General features: G+C 47.3%; 1 long non-coding RNA gene across 2 annotated transcripts in view; it reads right to left on the reverse strand.

The window, feature by feature from the left end:
* Positions 1-15,883, reverse strand: part of LOC136852587 (uncharacterized) — a 65,758-nt gene that overhangs the window by 47,205 nt on the left and 2,670 nt on the right. For both annotated transcript variants that reach the window (XR_010857191.1, XR_010857190.1), the window contains exon 2: positions 14,629-14,747. This is a non-coding gene — a long non-coding RNA (uncharacterized lncRNA). The remainder of the gene's footprint in view (positions 1-14,628; positions 14,748-15,883) is intronic.

A 15,883-nucleotide genomic window follows, 5' to 3' on the forward strand; every position in this document is an offset into this window, starting at 1 on the left:
GGCGTCCGTCGTCAGCTGGAGGGGAGTGCTGGGGTCCTGGTAGGCCAAAGATGTTGCTTTGGCGAGGGAGGCCTTCGTCAGGAGGAAAGCCTTCTGCTGGTCAGGTCCCCACACTAACGTCTTTGGACGTCCCTTCAGGATCTCCGTCAGGGGGGCCATGGTGTGAGCAATCCCTGGGAAGAATCCTCTGTAGTAGTTGACCATCCCAAGGAATTCCTGTATGGCCCTGATGGAGGTAAGGGTGGGGAACTTCTCAACGGCTTCGACCATCGACAACATTGGGCGGACGCCCTCCGGGGATATCTTGTGGCCCAGGAACTCCACCTTCTCGATGCCGAAGGTGCATTTGTTAAACCTGACGATGAGGCCACTCTCTTGCAGGCCCTGCAGGACCTTCCAGATGTGTCGCAGGTGTTCCTCCCAGGATCTGGAAAAGATTAGGATATCGTCGATGTAGCACACACAGAAGTCCAGGTCCCCCAGGATGCTGTCCATCAACCTCTGGAAGGTGACGCCCGCATTCCTCAGGCCCAAGGTGGAGAGGGCGAAGACGTAGGACCTGAAGGGTGTGGCGACGGCGGTTTTGAGGATGTCCTCCGGAGCTACTGGGACCTGAAAATAAGATTTTAGTAGGTCCATTTGGGAGAATATCCTGGCCCCGTGGAAAGAGGCCGTCAGGTCCTGCATGTTCGGCAGGGGGTAGTGGTCCAGTTTTGTTGCCAGATTCAGCCGCCTGTAGTTGCCGCAGGGCCTCCAGGTACCATCTGCTTTTTGCACCATGTGAAGAGGGGAAGCCTACGGGCTGGGAGCCTTTTTGCATATGCCCAACCTTTCCATCTCCGCGAAGGCCTTTTTGGCCTCCTGAAGGAGCTGCGGGGGAAGCTGTCGGAACTTCGTGTGCGTCGTGGAGCCCTTCGTCTTGATACGGTGGTATTTCCCATTTGGCAGGAGTCCTGGGCATCTCCGGGAACTCCTTCAGGAGGGAACCATACTGGTGGGGCGCAATGGAACAGATGGCGGGCTCCCTGGGCATGACTGGGTGTCTAGCAGGCGTTTGCAGCTGATGTCAACTGCCAGACTGAAGTGGGCGAGGAAGTCCACCCCCAGGAGTGGAGTCCTGACGTCTGCGATGATGAACTCCCAGTTGTACCTCCGGCCAAGGATGGAGATCGATGGGAGCTTGGTGCCGTAGGAGAGGATGGGGGACCTGTTTGCGGGCGTCAGGCAGGTAGTCGGGTCCGGCGGACGTCTGAGGTCCTCTCCTGAAGGTGGAAACACCGAATGCATGGCTCCAGTGTCGACCAATATCATCCTGCCAGAGATCGCGTCGCAGACGTAGAACCCTACTGGTAAGGGGTCCCTGGGTATTTTTGTTGTTGCTGTCATGGTGGCTTTTGGGGTTGGCCGCCGCCTCCTCTGTTTTTTGAAGGGAAGAAAGGGCAGGGGCTTCGCACCTCCAGGCGGCTCTCCCGAACCTCCGGTGGAAATAGCATAACCCAGGCCCTTTCCTCTTATGCTGGTGGGACGACCTTTTCTGCCCAATGGAGTTGATGGGCTCCGTGGTGGGGTCCTCTGGCAGGAGGCAGTTGGTGGAGTGTGCGGGCTTAAGTCGCCTGCTTGGCTGCCTTCGTGGAGTCCATCAGCTGCTGTGCCAACCTAGTTAGGTCCTCAACTGGCAGGGTGTACACGTCTGTGATCTGCCCACGGACCTCCGGCAGTAGCTGCCGCGGGAAGATCTCCCTCGACAGACTGATTTCCTTGTGCATGCTGCTGCTGTCAGTCTCAGGGAGAAGGAAGAGGTCCTGGAGGGCATGCCACACTTCTAAGAGGTTTCCCTCCTGCCGGGGGTTGAGGGTAAGGTCGAGGGCATGGGCAGCTCTCTCGGAGACGGGCAGGGAGCAGGTCTCAATGAGAGTGGATTTCAGTTCTTGGAAGGTGGCGGGGACCGACGTCGTCATCAACCAAGGGGCACTCCTCTTATAAATCTCCTCTGGGAGGGCGTTAATGGCAATGTCCGCCTTCAACATCTTGTCAGTCAGGCCTGCTATGCTGAATTTCCCCTTGACCCTGTAGAACCAAGACGCTGCATTCTCCCTGGTGAATGGGGGCAGCCTTATGTTAAGGGCCATCTTTGATTGGTTGGGAGCCATTGCGTGGGGTGGCGTACTGGCGTGGAGGTGCTCGCAGGAGGGGGTTGCGAGAGGGAGGTGTCTGCCTCTGAGAGGTTCACGGTAATTTGTATGTGGTTGGGAATGTCTCCATCCATGCTCTCTTCATGCTCTCACTTGGAGTGTGTGGGAACACTCATGCCAAGACATGCTGGGGGAGCATGCCCTGTGGGTCCGCTAATGACGTTGGCGGCCTGCTAAGGAGGGTCGGTTAATGCCCGAACGCTTTGTTAGAGCGCTGTAATTAGTCCGTTAGGGGCGTGGATTAGGTTCATTGGACCAAGGCTTAGTCGCTGTTTGGGTCCGTTAATGGCTTCCGGGAACCACTCCGGGGGTCACCATTGTGAGAGAGGTGCGAAATAATGAGCAAGGAGACAAGTACTGCTGGTTTATTGATGAAAACTAGCTGCTTATAAAGCAGAATGCGGAGGCCTGTGTAGTTCGCAGAGACTGCTGGTACAAAGATTTACAGGTGACCTGAGGTCAAACTAGTTCATTAAATAACAGGACAGGTTCATACAGAGAACACAGTGATAAACAATGTCTGACATACGAAATAAATAACTTGTTACTTGTGCATAATACATGATTGCTTAGAAAGACAACATATACACAGTTTACAATTATGATGATAATTATATATTCCGCTCGACCTTAGGTCGTGGAAAGGCATCGCAGAAAATGGGATGTTCTCCACAGAGAATGTGTTGAGCAGGGACTTTACAAGTTTATGAATTGGCAACAAATGCTAACATTTTAGAGAACGTTGAATGACATATTTTTTCCTCAGGGTGGTTCAGCTACGGAGTCGAGGGTTGCCATTTTGTGGCCTGAGAGCTCTCAAATTAATGCAACACTTTATTCTAGGGGAAAAATGACGTTAAGGGTATTTCTAAGATGATATGATTAGTAGATAGACTTTCAAGCATTAATTTCTCTCTCTCTCTCTCATTTATATATATATATATATATATATATATATATATATATATATATATATATATATATATATATATATGTATACACAAATTAATTTCTATATAACATTCTAGCAGTATGTTTCATATATCATCGTGTAATGCCTTACATAATTATGATGCATCACTTAAAATTATTTCATTTTACTGTATAATTTAGATCGAAGTACATTTTTGATATCAAGACGGATACTGTATGGACTTATAGAAGATAAACTGTAGAATCTGGAGTTGATAATTCCTCAAGGCTTCCTGAGACTCAACTTGACCCGAGCCCTACCATTATCTAAGGATTTCTTCCTGAATGATAAGATATTGACCATGGGAATTTCATTGAAATCATTTAAAAAATAACCTTATGCTCTACTGATAGCAATACAAATAACCAGGAGGTGAAAACAACTTGTTCCGACCTCGTTAGCGGAGGGAATACACTCCAGAAGTCTTGTGAGAGAGGTGCGAAATAATGAGCAGGGAGACAAGTACTGCTGATTTATGGATAGAAAATAGCTGCTTATAAAGCGGGGTGCGGATGTCTGCGTAGTGCGCAGAGACCGCTGGTACAAAGATTTACAGGTGACCTGAGGTCAAACTTGTTCCTTAAAAACAGGACAGGTTCATACAGAGAACATAGTGATAAACAATGTCTGACATATGAAATAAATAACTTGTTACTTGTACATAATACATGATTGCTTGGAAAGACAACATATACATAGTTTATAATTATGATGATAAATATATATTCCGCTCGACCTTAGGTCGTGGAAAGGCACTGCAGAAAATGGGATGTTCTCCACGGAGAACTCATTGAGCGGGGACTTTACAATACTCCCCCGCCAAGACGGAGGTAATGTCTGATTAAACCAGATATCTGCTGGGGCGATGAAGGGTGCCTCTCTTTCTTGATGTCAACTGGAGAGGGTGGTCGCATTCCCCAATGTCCTCTGCAGTGGTTTGTTGTGGTGCATGTTCGTCAGGTTTCTGGGTTTTCCGGGGACGCCCTCACCTTCTTCCTGAGACCGGGGTTGTTTGAGGGGCTGCCGTATCCTGCAGGAGATCTAGGGGTCTGCCTCTGTTGTCCCCCTCCAGGAATGCGGGTTTGAGATGATCTATTGACACCCAATCTTCCCGCCCATGGATGGATATTCGGAATGCCTTCTTGTTCCTTTCCAGTACAAGGAAAGGTCGCCTGTAGGGCCTAGTCAAGGGTGGGCGTACGGCGTCGTCCCTGACGAAGACGTGGGTGGAGGAGGACATGTCGGGGGGCATTAAGGGGGACGTCCTGTCGGTGATTGTCTTTTGGCAGGGGGCGAACTTTCCAACTCTATCTTGGAGCCTCTGTATTCCTATGTCATCCCTGTTCTCTGCAACGAGTTTCCCTGGGACTATCAGAGTCTTCCTGTAGACTTTTCCTGCTGAGGAGGGGTCGCCATTGGCTCTGGGGGCGGTCCTCAACCCGAGGAGGACCCAGGGTAGCTGGTACCTCCAGTTTTCAGAAGAGCAACGAGCCATGACGGATGCCTTTAGAGACCTGTGGAACCTTTCCACCATTCCATTGGCTGCAGGGTTGTAGGGCAGTCCATAGCTCAGACAGGCAAGCAGGTCCCCTGTCTGTCGTTATGCCGTCCAGGACACCGAAACAGCTGATTCAGCTGGAGAGGAGGGCTTCCATGCATGCACTGGAGGTGGCTTCTTCCATGGGCATAGCTTCGGGCCACCTGGTGGAGCAGTCGATGACTGTCAGTAGGTATCTGGCTCCTCCTGATGGGGGAAGAGGTCCTACTAACGTCGACGTGGATGTGCCCAAAACGTCTCTTTGGCGGGGGAATTCGCCCACCCCCGATTTGGTGCGCCGCCCCACTTTACTTGTCTGACACTGCATACATTGTCTTGCCCAGGCCATCGCGTCTTTCTGTACTCCATGCCAGACGAACTTCTCCTTCAGTAGTCTGGCTGTTGTCCTTCCGGAGGGGTGGGATAAGAGGTGCAAAAGAATGAGCAGGAGGAAAGGTACTGCTACTTTATTCAGAACGCAGGCTGCTTATAAAGTGCCGTGCGGACGTCACACAGAGGAATACAATAGAATTTCGGTGACCTGAGGTCTATTACTCTTAGCAATAATTACAATGGATAAATACAAGTAATGTAACAATTGAGTTGACAAGGATCGACATAACATTCTAACACATGTACAAAAGAAGCAGATACAAATGAATTAGTAATAGATTCAAATTTATATAGGAAAATATGGCTGATTCTGCTTGACCTGATCCTATACGGAGCGGTATCGAAGAAAACGGGTTGTTCATCATGAAGACTCACTCAGCGGGGACTTTACAAATACTCCCCCCCCAAGACGTGGGTAACGTCTGATTAATCCAGGTATCTGCTGGGACGTTGGAGAGTGCTGCGGCTCCACGAAGTCAGCGGGGGGGTGTGGTGTGAGCGGGAGCGGCTGGCTGTGGTTTTGGCTGGTTGCTTTTGGGGGCGGCCACGCGACCTCCTTTTGGGGTGGCTTGGCTGCAGAGGCGACGGTTCTTGAGGAGGGCGCTGCATGGTACCGTCTGCTGTGTCCTCCAACAGGGCGGGCTTGAGATGGTCGACCGACACCCAGTTGTCCTTCCTGTGCAGGGCAAGGTGAAATGCTTTGGTGTTCCTCTCGAGCACGCGCAAGGGCCCCCTGTAGGGTCTGGTTAGTGGGGGGTGGACGGCGTCATCCCTGACGAAGACATGGGTGGTGGAGGATAGGCTGGGAGGCGTGAAGGTTGCTGACCTAGCAGTATACGCCCGCTGGCAGGGGGCGAACTTCCCGACGATGTAGCGGAGCCTCTGGACTGACGGGTTGTGACGATCTCCCGCGACGAGTTCGCCCGGGACTACGAGGGGCTCCCTGTAGATTTTCTCTGCTGCGGACGGGTGGCCGTTGGCTCTGGGGGCGGTTCTCAGTCCGAGGAGGACCCAAGGCAGCTAGTACTTCCAATCCTCGGCGGCGGTGCAGTGGGCCATGAGGGACGCGTTCAGGGACCTGTGGAATCTCTCCACCAATCCGTTGGCTGCGGGGTTGTAGGTGGTGGTGGTGTGGTGATATGTCCCCAGCAGGCATGCCAGGACGGACCACAGCTCGGACAGGAAAGCCGGGCCCCTGTCGGTGGTTATGTGGTCCGGGACACCGAACCGGCTGATCCAGCTGGACAGGAGGGCCTCGGCGCACGCACTGGTGGCGGAGGAGCACATGATTCTTGGCACGGGGGAGGGCACGGGCAGGATGTGCGCAAGGTAGATGTCTGAGTCCGTGAAGTTCGCGGCTAACTGTACGTTGGAGGGAATGTCCGCGTCCATACTCACTCTTGCCCTCTTAATTGGAGTGGGATACTCGCGTCAATATGCACTTGGGAGCACGCCGTGTGGGTCCGCTAATGACGCTGGTGATTTGCCGACGAGAGTCAGCACGCCCGAACGCTGGTTACAGCACCGTGTTTAGTCCGTTAGGGGCGTGGGGTAGTTCATGGAGCCAAGACTAGGTCACCGTCTCAGTCCACTAATGGCTCCGGGAACCACTCCGGGGTCACCACTTTAAGAGGTGCAAAAGAATGAGCAAGAGGAAAGGTACTGCTACTTTATTCAGAACGCAGGCCGCTTACAAAGTGCCGTGTGGACGTCACACAGAGGAATACAATAGAATTTCGGTGACCTGAGGTCAATTACTCTAGGCAATAATTACAATGGATAAATACAAGTAATGTAACAATTGAGTTGACAAGGATCAACATAACATTCTAACATATGTACAAAAGAAGCAGATACAAATGAATTAGTAATAGATACAAATTTATATAGGAAAATATGGCTGATTATGCTTGACCCGATCCTATAAGGAGTGGTATTGAAGAAAACGGGTTGTTCATCATAGAAGACTCGCTCAGCGGAGACTTTACAAGGCCATGGATGATGTCAAAAACCAACCGACGGCTGGAGGCAGGTACCAGGGGGCGGGGGTGTCCGGTACTGATGTTGCTCAGTAATGTTGATCCTTCTGAGCCAAAGGGCACGTCCTTCCACTTCAGTGATGTGACGGCTGTATGGTAGGCTGGGGTCTCAGGGTCAGCAGCTTGTTTTGCGGCCGAGGTCTTCGTAATTGATCCCAAGCTGTACGGAATTGATCTCGATTTTCGAGGGCATCGGCTAACGGGTTCTTCCTGTCGGGGAGGTACCCGATGGTGCAGGTGAACTCCACGATGGCTGCGAGGTACTGCTGCTGCCTAGAGGGCCATGTGTCACCTAGCTTCATGAAAGTGTGGACCAGCGGCTGGTGGTTGGTCCATATTGTGAAGGGCATCCCCTCCAGGAGGAACCTGAAGTGCCGTACTGCCTGGTATGCTGCGAGGAGTTCTAAGTCGAAGGTGCTGTAGCGGGACTCGGCGGGGTTTAGCCTCCTACTGAAGAAGGCAATGGGCTGAGGAGTCCCTCTGATGATCGCTGGGATCCTGGTGGGCCAAAGATGTTGCTTTGGTGAGGGAGGCCTTCGTCAGGAGGAAAACCTTCTGCTGGTCGGGTCCCCACACTAAGGTCTTTGGACGTCCCTTCAGGACCTCCGTCAGGGGGGCCATGGTGTGAGCGATCATGGATCTTCTGTTGTAGTTGACCATCCCAAGAAATTCTTGTATGGCCCTGATGGAGGTAGGGGTGGGGAACTTCTTGAAGGCTTCGACGACACTGGGCGGATGCCCTCTGGGGATATCTCGTGGCCCAGGAACTCCACCTTCTCGACGCCGGAGGTGCATTTGTCAAACCTGATGACGAGGCCATTCTCCTGTAGGCGCTGCAGGACCTTCTGGATATGTCGCAGGTATTCCTCCCGGGCTCTGGAAAAGATTAGGATATCGTCGACGTAGCAGACGCAGAAGTACAGGTCCCCCAGGATGCTGTCCATCAACCTCTGGAAGGTCGCGCCCGCGTTCCTCAGGCCGAAGGTGGAGAAGGCAAAGACGTAGGACTCAAAGGGCATGACGATGGAGGTTTTGGGGATGTCCTCCGGAGCTACTGGGACCTGAAAATAAGATTTTAGTAGGTCCAATTTGGAGAATATCCTGGCCCCCAGGAAAGAGGCCGTCAGGTCCTGCATGTTCGGCAGGGGGTAGTGGTCCGGCTCTGTTGCCAGGTTCAGCCGCCTGTAGTCGCTGCAGGGCCTCCAGGTGCCATCTGCTTTCTGCACCATGTGAAGAGGGGAAACCCATGGGCTGGGAGCCTTTTTGCATATGCCCATCCTTTCCATCTCTGCGAAGGCCTTTATGGCCTCCTGAAGGCGCTGCAGGGGAAGCAGTCAGAACTTCGTGTGTGTCGGGGGGCCCTTCGTCTTAATACGGGGGTTTATCCCGTGTTTGGCAGGAGTCCTGGGCATCTGGCGGAGCTTGGGTTTGAAGACCTTCGGGAACTCCTTCAGGAGGGAACCATACTGGTGGGGCGCGATGAAACAGATGGCGGGCTCCCTAGGGCCTGGCGACAAGGGCAGGGACTGGCAGGAATGGGTGTCTAGCAGGCATTTGCAGCCGACGTCAACTGCCAGACTGAAGTGGGCGAGGAAGTCCGCCCCTAGGAGTGGAGTCCTGACGTCCGCGATGATGAACTCCCAGTTGTACCTCCTGCCAAGGATGGAGATCGATGGGAGCTTGGTGCCGTAGGAGAGGATGGGGGACCTGTTTGCGGCCGTCAGGCAGGTAGTTGGGTCCGGTGGATGTCTGAGGTCCTCTCCTGAAGGTGGAAACACAGAATGCATGGCTCCAGTGTCGACCAACATCATCCTGCCGGAAATTGCGTCACGGACATAGAACCCTACTGGTAAGGGGCCCCTGGGTATTTTTGTTGTTGCTGCCACAGCGGCCTTTGGGGTTGGCCGCCACTTCCTCCATTTTTTGAAGGGAAGATAGGGCAGGGGGCTTCGCACTTCTGGGTGGCTCTCCCGAACCTCCAGTGGAAATAGCATAGCCCAGACCCTTCTTTCTTCTGCTGGTGGGACGACCTTTTCTGCTCAATGGAGTTGACGGGCTCCGTGGTGGGGTCCTCTGGCAGGAGGCAGTTGGCGGAGTGTGTGGGCATGGTCGCCCGCTTGGCCGCCCTCGTGGAGTCCGTCAGCTGCTGCGCCAACCTGATTAGGTCCTCAACCGGCAGGGTATATGCGTCCGTGATCTGCCCACAGACCTCCGGCAGTAGCTGCCACAGGAAGATCTCCCTTGACAGATTGAATTCCTTGTGCCTGCCACTGCTGTCAGTCTCAGGGAGGAGGAGGTGGTCCTGGAGGGCATACCACACTTCTAAGAGGTTTCCCTCTTGCCGGGGGTTGAGGGCGAGGTTGAAGGTGCGGGCAGCTCTCTCGGAGACCAGCAGGGAGCAGGTCTCGACAAGACTGGATTTCAGTTCTTGGAAGGTGGCGGGGACCAACGTCGTCATCAACCAAGGGGCGATCTTCTTACAAATCACCTCCAGGAGGGTGGTAATGGCAATGTCCGCCTTCAACACCTCGTCAGTCAGGCCTGCTATTCTGAATTGCTCCTCAACCCTGTAGAACCAAGACGCTGCGCTCTCCCTGGTGAATGGTGGCAGCCTTATGTTAAGGGCCGTCTTTGGTTGGTCCGTCAGGGGGGCCATCACGTGAGGCGGCGGTACCGGTATGGAGGTGCGAGCGGGAGGGGGTTGCGAGAGGGAGGTGTCTGCCTCTGAGAGGTTCGCGGTAATTTGTAAATGGTTGGGAATGTCTCCATCCATGCTCTCTTTGTGATCTCACTTGGAGTGTGTGGGAACACTCATGCCAATACACGCTCGGGGAGCGTGCCCTGTGGGTCCGCTAATGATGTTGGTGACCTGCCGACGAGGGTCGGTTAATGCCCGAACGCTTTGTCAGAGTGCCGTAGTTATACCGTTAGGGGCGTGGATTAGGTTCATTGGGCCAAGACTTAGTCACCGTTCAGGTCCGTTAATGGCTTCCGGGAAACACTCCGGGGGGTCACCATTGTGAGAGAGGTGCGAAATAATGAGCAGGAAGTACTGCTGATTTATTGATAAAAAACAGCTGCTTATAAAGTGGGATGCGGACCTCTGTGTAGTGCCAGAGACCGCTGGTACAAAGATTTACAGGTGACCTGAGGTCAAACTAGTTCCTTAAAAACAGGGCAGGTTCATACAGAGAGCATAGTGATAAACAATGTATGACATATGAAATAAATAACTTGTTACTTGTACATAATACATGATTGCTTGGAAAGACAACATATACATAGTTTATAATTGTGATGATAAATATATATTCCGCTAGACCTTAGGTCGCGGAAAGGCACAGCAGAAAACGGGATGTTCTCCACAGAGAACGTGTTGACCGGGGACTTTACAGCCTTACCAACGAGGTTAGCTTGCGCACATTTTTGTACAGATAAGTGTGGCAGAATTTCTCAAAGGAAACTGCTTATGGTCATTGTCTGTATTCTATAAGATCTTTTCCCTTTAAGGACAGTTCATTTTATTATTTTTTATGTATAATATACTAAAAGTTCTAAAATGTAATTGAATGATACCTTTAAGACAAAGTATTGAGGAAAATAACTGAACCAAAGTAGTTTACAAATATAATTACACATTTCTGTACATCCACCACCACTCGGCCACCACCTGCATGAAGATTACCCCAACTCCATTTACCTTTCTCGTCAGGGCTACCAACACAAATCCTGCCGCAAACCTTTCTTGCTCGGGAAACTGGACCTAGTGGAACTGTCCGGAACTGCACTTGACTAGTGAACAGGCTTGAATTCACATGTTTCATTTTCTATTCCCCCATATCTATTCATTCATCACTGTCTCCTATAACTTCTCTCTCTCTCTCTCTCTCCCTCTCTCTCTCTCTGCTGGCTGATTTCCCTTTGGAGCCCTCGTTGGGGTATAGTCTGTTGATTCTGTCTATTATTATTATTATTATTATTATTATTATTATTATTATTATTATTAAGAAGATGAATCCTATTCATATGGAACAAGCCCACAGGAGCCATTGACTTAAAATTCAAGCTTCCAAGGAATATGGTGTTCATTTGACAGAAGAAACAGAAGGTAATAGGAAACACTGAGTGATCAGTTAATGGAAAAGAAAAATAGACTAACAAATTAATAAATAAATGGATACAAATGTAAGTAAATTATTAAAATATGAGGAGAATTGTTTTAGGGTAGTAATGCATGGCAGCTTCTCTTGAGCTTTTGGGCTTCCAATTGCACAAGATCCTTTGGGAGACTGTTCCACAGTCCAACAGTGTGAGAAATAAAGGACCTCTAGAACTGAGAAAAGGATCAGGGATCAATTGTGAATGTGAAAGATCTCTTAAAATAAAACTTATGAAATACTGACAAACAAGAGACCATCCATCAATGTTCTATGTAATACCTGCTATTCTTAGGAAACAGAAACTTACCACCACGAACCACTATCTAAAAGAGATAAATCTCTGGCAGAAGCATATATCTACACTGGAGAGCAGTATTCTAGCAAAGGAAGACAAATGACCTAAAAAAAGGGGTTGCACTGTTTCATCACTGTTATAAATGTGAGGCCTTACGTACAATACCTAACTTCGGTGCAGCGTCTGCTCACAGTTTCATTAGATGTGTCTCAAAAGTAAGAAGAGTCAAGAGTTACATCACATAGTGTTAAAGCTTTAGACTCACTCCGCTGAGTCCCATCTACCTGAAGGGGAGGATGGGGTGGAAAATCTTTACAAGACCTACTAATCAATAGTTTAATTCGTTTTACTGGAGTTCAGCCTAATACCCCACCGACTACGCCTATCAATAATCTGCTCCATGCCATAACTGAGACTAAGGACAGCTTCATTTCTCATGAGCGGAGAGACTACTACACCCAAAAGTGTTGCATCATCGGCATGCTGGCTAATCTTATTTTCCAGCCAAGAATCATATCGCAGCACTAAAATCTATTTGAATTACTCGACACTCAAAACGCTCATCAAGGTTTTCTTGCAAATGGCATGTCAAATTTAAAAGAGCATCGCAGGTACCTAATTGCTTCCTATATATGTATTGACTATCAGCTAAAAATCCTAAAGATTCCACATCCTTGTAAGCTTTCTGCAACTTTGACAAGCATAGGGAGAATATAAAACTGGCTTGTAGTTACTGCGGTCTGCACACATGCCACTTTTTGGAACAGGCACTGTATTACTATGCTTGCACTCATCCACAAGATACTGCATTGACATAAAAATCTATAGAATCTACTAATCTTGGGAGCCAACACACTAAAACCCTTATTAAAAAACAAAGGGAAGAAATTACAAGATTTTCTCCACCCCAGCTATCAAGATTACCAAGAATTTTCTTAACATCCTTAGAGCGAAATGCAAATTTTGCAAGAATAGGTTCAGGATGACAAGTGTCAGGGGGAGGGACATCCTCAGCTAATTACTTAGCTTCAAAAGCTCGATGAATCAGCTCCCCTTTTCCTTAGGGCCAGTAACCAATCTACCATCATCTGTTAGTAGTGGTGGAATGGAAGATGAGCCTGACCCAAAGATAAATGATGCCTATTTGGTCCACTGCAGATGAGACTGAGTAATTCATTCAAGTTTACTCTTTAAGGAATTATTGTAATTCCTGTCAGCTATATGGTAAATTCTATTTGCAGCACGCCAAGACTCAACAAAAATGGTGTCATTTTCATGTGAACGATTTCGTCTCCACGTGTTGAATTTGGCCTGTTGCTCAAGATAAGTTCCTCTAAATGTATCATCAAACTAGGGCTGGTCATTTGTCCTGAAGTTGATGACCTTTCCAGGGACACATCTTATTAAAATAGCCACCAGCATCATTTAATTCTTGGGATCTGGATCTGATGTAGCATCTGAAATATTAAGTGGCTGACAAGCTTCAATAATGGGATCCCAACTGGCTCTAGATTTCAGCCAGGGATTTTTCCAACTGAAGAACTAAAGAAAGAAAAGAATTTCATTCTCATTACAATGAACAACTTCATTTAGACCACCCATGTACTTTTGTTTTTGGAACCCTCTAATTCTAGAACATTTGCATTTACTGTAAGGAATGGACACATCAATAGTTGTAAGTGGATAAAAATTGTCAACTTGACGGGCAATTCAGCCCTCAAAGCACTGATCTGTATAATGATTGTATTAACAGGTTTAGATTTTAATGTTCATTGTACGCACTGTGCTCGTGTAATAAACGGAATTAAGTTTTGCTCGAAAAAAAAAAGAACGGTGGGATTCATTGTATTTAAAGTATTGAATAAAACCTACTTACTTAACCTGTAATTACTTGTAAAGAAATGTGATGAAATGTAATAAAATGACGTTGCAAACTATACGCACCGATTATATTACACCAGAAATTGGTCTGCGGTGCTGAACCTGACTTCTCACCCGCTTAAACCGACATACTTGTAATACAGACATTTAATTGTTTTCGGACAACCTTATTCTTTTTTCGTGCTTCGGGTTAAGAGAACTGATCATTTTCAAAGGGGAAACAAAATACCCGCAGAAATTTAAGCGAAGCACAGTTTTGATCTTAGATTACAAAATAAAAAGTTCATTTCACAAAACCTTTAATAGGGCACTGTGGGTACTAAAAAGTACATACTTTCACTGCCTGCTCGGAGTCTTAAGACATACCAAGAATTTCATTGGGAATATGAAGTGAAGTCTTCCTGCTTTAAGACACACTTTGTTTCTATTTATTTATTTATTTTGTTAAACCTTCTGGACTTCAACCTCCAACCGTCGTATCATTAGCCTAAATTTGAGACACATTTTGTTTCTATTTATTTATTTAGCCTAAATCTACGACACACTTTGTTTCTACTTATTTATTTATTTAGCCTAAATCTAAGACACACTTTGTTTCTATTTATTTATTTATTTATTTTGTTAAACCTTCTGGACTTCAATCTCCAACCGTCGTATCATTAGCCTAAATCTGAAAATCGGTACTGTTATACTTCCGTGAATGCAATACATCATCAATGGACGTAACAGCAATTATAAGACAATACACTGGGAATTCTCTTGCACTAAACCTTTAAACAAATGATCTTCAGAACTCTTGGGGGAGATTACAAAAACCTTTCAAAACTGCACAGATTACGCCATTCTCCAAAAAAAAAACCGCTCATGTATTATTAGTTTTTCAAAAGTTGTTTGTACTATCTTACAGACTACTGGAAAAAATTATAAGTTGATTGATTTTATACACTACTGAAATATATGAAAATTATTTGAACTTCAAGGCAGATTACAAAATTAAATCAGATACGCTGCTTTCTAGAAACACTAGGCCTAAAACTAATTTCAGTTACATTATCAAGGAAACATTGGCCATAGAAATTTCGGGTAAGACCCACAGACGTCAAGTGTAACTGCATTATGCAGAATATACCCTACGAAAATCAAATGCTGAAGGCATACCTGAGTCAGTCGGCTTATCAAAACACGTTGTAACCTGAAGCACTGGCTGCAAACACCTCTTGTCAGTGTCAAGCTGCAGTCGTCTGTGCTGCTCATTACCCATCACGCTACTCAAGCCTCTGTAAAAACCAAATCGTATGTGAAAGGCACTATAATTACGTATAAGGTACTCTCAACATCCTATAAAATTGTGTGGAGATGTTAAATTTTTTTTTATTTTTATTTTAGCATTCTCCAAAAAAACTGACATGGAAACTAATGCACAACACGTAATTAATCTTGAGACTAGTTGTAACACAGCCAAAGAAATCAGTTCTTTAGTATGAGCGAATGGAATGGAATCATCAGGTAATGAAAAAAAGTCATGCCCAGGACCAAACAAAATACCTCAGACAAAATATTGAGTGCTTGAACGAACGCAGCAAACCCTAAACATATACCAACTAGGGCTAAAATACAGGTAATGGCTGAACTTAAAATTATATGTTAATTAACATCTTCACTTCGCCATTCAAAGAAAAAGTAACAAAATCCGACCAAACAATAAATTCCTGGGCTTGCGGCTATACGTTATAACTCAGCTGGAACAAACCTTACGACAAGTGAAAAGTTCCATTTCTGGGATTACGTAGTGTCTAGTGTAGTTCATTTATATTTGTAAATTACGGAGTGGGTTCAGGAATTCCTTCCTGAATAATTTGCAAACACAACTATTTTAGTTTTCAAATCCATGCAGCAGGCGACTTCTCGAGGCTAGGTGGCAGTCACAATCTATGTACTGACTAGTTTCATCCTGTACAACACCGTCGATCGTATGACCAAAGGTCTGGTAAATTCAACACAGTACTCTTCAAATGAATTTTGAACATCATCATAACATGACCATAGGAAAAACTAATTTATGTTTGAGGAAATAATATAATTGTGCAAACCTGTCTGCAGACTGTCTTATGGTATAAATGAATTAAATAAAAATGTTACAATATTTCTAAAATGATGACGGATGAAGATAGAATCATTACGTTCTTGCAAACTAACTGTCTAAAGTTAAAGTTAAGAAAACACGAGCTGGTCGCGAAAAGGTTTCATTTTTCACCAACCACCCACGACTTGAATGACTGTTCCGACCAAAGAATGTTGAATTGCTATTAACAGTGTTTTCGGAAACAGCTTTTAATTATAACCCCGAAGGTCTCTTTATGGTCTGGCTGTGGCTAAAATCGTGTTCGCGAACAACCGAAAAGCCATGTCTAAC

The sequence above is a fragment of the Macrobrachium rosenbergii genome, chromosome 25, assembly GCF_040412425.1.
Source record: "Macrobrachium rosenbergii isolate ZJJX-2024 chromosome 25, ASM4041242v1, whole genome shotgun sequence".
Classification (NCBI taxonomy): Eukaryota; Metazoa; Arthropoda; class Malacostraca; order Decapoda; family Palaemonidae; genus Macrobrachium; species Macrobrachium rosenbergii.